The sequence below is a fragment of the Pteropus alecto genome, unplaced genomic scaffold (assembly GCF_000325575.1).
Source record: "Pteropus alecto unplaced genomic scaffold, ASM32557v1 scaffold137, whole genome shotgun sequence".
Classification (NCBI taxonomy): Eukaryota; Metazoa; Chordata; class Mammalia; order Chiroptera; family Pteropodidae; genus Pteropus; species Pteropus alecto.
In genome coordinates, this window is record NW_006440135.1 from 3,476,385 (window position 1) to 3,480,673 (window position 4,289).

The 4,289-nt window shown below is 47.1% G+C and overlaps 1 long non-coding RNA gene across 1 annotated transcript; it reads left to right on the forward strand.

Annotated features, from left to right (window-relative positions):
• Positions 1-6: 6 nt before the first annotated feature.
• Positions 7-2,071, forward strand: LOC107196038. The gene is made up of 2 exons (XR_001517358.2): positions 7-582; positions 1,175-2,071. It is a non-coding gene; the product is annotated as an uncharacterized LOC107196038 (long non-coding RNA).
• Positions 2,072-4,289: the final 2,218 nt, after the last annotated feature.

The window sequence follows — 4,289 nt, forward strand, 5'->3', positions numbered from 1 at the left end:
AGGCGACCTGGCCGGGTAGCGTTTCCTTGGCGTTGGACTTATTATTACCATCGTCGCCACCGCCGTCAGGCTGTTTTAGTGTTGGCAAACGCACACCGCCACAAAACGCAGGTCGCAGTTTGTCCCTGCTGACCCAGCTTCGGCTCGGAGCGCCCACGGCCTCAGCCGACGCTCCTCTCCCGCCTTTGACGGAGAGAAGCCGAGTCCGCGTACCCGCGAGGCCTTGGTCCTCCGCAACAGAAAGCCAGCGCCTTACTCTTTCTGTCCTTTCTCCGTGTCGCCTCCTTTGCCCATAGTTCGGGCTCCAGGAGGAGCTCAAGGAGGAAGGAAAAAGGAAAGGAGATGTGGCCAGAATCTGTGCCAGACAGCGGTGGGGAGAGTCAGGCCCCCTGTTTGCCCTGCGCAGGGAGCCAGCGCCTGGGTGCGGGCTGATGGCTGTGCTGCAGGCCGGGAGGCGGTGGCCGTGGGGCGGGTCCTGACTAACTGCCCCCTCCCGTGACAGATGCCATTGAGGGCTGCACGGCGGTCGGTGGGGGCGTCCAGCCCTACCTATAGAGGGGCCTGCACAGCACAGCAATGCAAGTAAGTGGGCCTGCCGTCCGCCCAGCCTGGGGATCTCGCTGACGGCGAGCTGCTCGCTTCTCGCTTCTCGTCATGGGGGCCGCGGACAGAGCATTGCAATGTTCTCGATCCTTTTTCCTTTAAGCGGCAGCGGATGCCTTCTCTTGCATAGAGCCCCTCCCTTTTGCTTAAGTCCTGCTTTGAAGCATCGCTCCTTAAGCGGAGTGAGCATGTGTGTGCTGGCTTCTCAGTCTGGGGACGTGTGTGCAGTGCGCTGGACACAGCACAGGCATTGGCTTCCATGAGCGGCTGCTCCTGAAACGTGGGTGTCAGAGGCCTTTCTGGGCGGTGTCTGTAGAGTGAGACTGAGAGACAAGAGGCATGGTCTGTTCCCAGGCGTCCCCTGTGTCCAGGTGGCCTATATAGGACCCTGCAGTTTGCCAGGCTCACAGCAATAGTTCGAAAAAAATGCCAGTTTTACAACGAGGCAAAATTACTAAATCACAGGTCTCAAAGGCGGGAAAGAGCCAGAACCGGTGCACACTGACTCATTTTGAGAACGTTTTGATATTGGCGTGCAACTGAAGGATTTGGTTTTTTCCTTGGTCCGCAGGTAGGTGTCACAATTGCTTTGGAAAAAAAGTCAGCAGGCCGTTCTCTCTTCCCAAGTTCATAAATAAACAGATAGGAAAAGCCGCTCTCACCCCGACCGAGTCTTGTGCCACTGTCATGGAGCCACGAACACTGTCAGCCGCAAACTAACGGAACGGACTTTTGTTGGATATATGTGAATTTGTTGGCATAGTATAGCTTCCCCAATGTATGTGTGACTTTTAAAAACAATCTTTTTTCTCAGGATATCTTGAATTGATCACTTCATTGCCACGGTATATATAGTCTGTAGGTGTGATAGGATTTACTGTAAAATTTATTTGTAAAAGATGTACACAGTAGAAATAAAACGTGATTGAAGAACTCGAGTACTTAAGAAGTGGAAACAAATTTGATATTTATTTTTATAATGATATAAAGCTTCTAGTAATTTATGCAAGTTGTATTGCAATGGAATCTAAACTTTTTGTAAATAAATTCTGCCTGGTTTTTATTTGAACATTGCTGGTTATACAATCTTTGTTGGTTGTCTAACAATAATTCTTTACTAATTTATATCTTAAATTGTAAATAAAAGCAGACTAGCCTACAACCACGTGGTGTTCGGGGCGCCTCTTTCTGAGATGAGAGATTTGGGTAAAGAGTCCCTACCCCAGATGACCTGACCTCAGACTTTTTAATGAAAATGTGTAAAATAATCTCCTTCTGTTCGCTCATTAAAAAAAAAAAAAAAAAAAAAAGCAGATGGACGAGAAATGCATAGTAGGGAGACAGGTGTGTCTTAGGTTATTTATATGCACATGTATTGCAAGAAAATTCAAATCTCGTGCTCTAAATATGCATTTACTTGTCAGTGTAAATTTTTTAAAACTTGGGAAAATAAAATGACCTGACACCCCTCTGCGTTAGGGTCCATTTAATATTTATTTCTGGTGCTGTCTTACGGAAAGCTCCTCAGTAAACTGGAAAATTGCGATAACGTGGGTAATAGAGTGATCCCCCCTACACGCACACACCCCATAAATTACTGATAGAAGTAAGTGCTTATTTTAAAGCCTGAATTATCCAAATTGGCATAGACGATTCAGATTTATTGAATGACTTCTTAACTCTCCTTTTCCTATAACTCACATTAAACACCAGGGGAAAATCTGGGAGGAGAAGATTTATTTTCCTCTCGGTGGCCCGCACCCTGGGGGCAAAGAAAAGTTTAAACACCCTCAGCCTATTGCCTCGTTATTGTGTTACTCACTATCTAATTATAGGACAAGTCTAGAATTTGTAGTCAAGTAACATCTTTCCTTTGATTAGTATCACAAAAGCAGCAAACCTGTCACTTTAATTTTCAGCAAAATTATATGGATATCCATATAATATAATTTCAGAAAAGAAATGAACAATCATTTATTTCCTCTCCAAAGATAAATTGAGTGAATATAACTTACGGTTATAAAACAAGAATAATAGCTTCTCAGATTGCCCTTTAATCAATCATACACTTATTTTTCAAGAGGTTCATCTATTTTATTCCGTGATTAATAATACTGCAGCCTGAGCGCATTATTGCATCCCAGCGGGGGACGTCCCGGATGCTTTTAGCTGCTTTGGAATGGTCAGTTGGGGTTCATTATGGGCTGATATTGAACAATTTATAAAATCTTGTCTAAACATCTGCCAGCTCCGATAGGCCGACGTGTCTGAGGGTGGGAAATTGCTGGACCAGTTGATATTGACAAACGCATCTCCCTCCAGTGGCTTTTTGTGCCCTAGAAATTAGTGGCCTCTTGCTGGGGTCTTGTTAGAAAGGGTATTTGAAAGTAATCTTAGGGACTTGAGGCAAAGCCAGGGGACTGTGAACTGGACAGGGAGCCAAGCCGGTGGGGGTGGGGGGCGGGCAGGGGGGCCGTTCATGGTTTGGGGCAGAAAAGGTTTCGGTTTTCTGTGACTGCTTAGGCCTTTTGTCGGTTTCGAGTAAATAAGCGTTTGGAGGTCAGACGTAAAGTGAATCTTCGGGTAGAAAACCATTTTCCTCTTCTTCCTGCCTCCTCCGGTAATAGACACGGAAGTGTTTGGAGCTGAGCTCTCCCGGGACCGAGAAGGCCGTTCACACGGCAGCCTGGACACCGTGTGGCAGCAGCTGGGAGGAAGCGAACGCCAGTCAGTGGAAGTCAGAGGGAGCGGGCAGCTCTTTTGCTTGTTGGAGATTTTAGACATAAGACCTCATAGAATTTCTGCGAAGATAATGATGTTTTCCCCTGCAGATAGCGTTTCAGATTGCAATGCGAAGGCGTTAAGTAGTTGGCTTTTATTAATATCAGCCACGTTTTCTAAACCAGCAGGGAATGCACTGCGCACGGCGGCGATAGCTCTGTTATACGTAATATTATAAACTGAGCATTTTGAAGACTTTAGTGAAGAGGACGAGAGTTAACAATATTTAACAAATGAAACACTGAAATCCCACACTCCCTAATTAAGATACAGCACCGGAGACTCTTCCTCTCTTCAAACGTAGACGATGCGAGTAGAAAACCCAAGCAAAAATTGATCTCCGTGCACATGTCAGAAATTGAAGCCTGGATGAAAGCCACCTCCCTTTGGAACAGGAGATTGTGTTTCCTGGACATGTGATACGGCCCCGCGCAGGCACACACCCCGCCGGTCCCCCTCTCCAGGGCCGCGCGCCCCCTTCCCTGGGTGACACTCACAGCGGCTCGGGCGATGAGCCCGGGCTAACGCATCTTCTTCGATGTTTATATGCTCAACAAATCATCAAAGACTTCCAGAACTCACCCCCCTGCCTCCTGACCTGGCTTTCTTTCTGGAGAACTTGATTTTTTAAGTGTACGCTAAGAACATAAACCCTGCAGGTGTTTAGAGGGATCTTTTTAAAGAAACGCAGAGTGATTTATGGGCTGTTCTCTGTGCAGATTCTTCTTTAAGATGAAGGAGGAAGGAGGGGTTTATCCTTCGTTGGGGAAGGAAGTCAATGGGGTCGGGGTTTTTATTGCTGCTTTACAATCTACTTCATCAAAAATTAAGTCGCCGGCCACGACAGCCTCGTGCAGTTGTTCGCGGAGGCGGGGACACGGGGCACCCGGGGCCGCGCGGCTGCG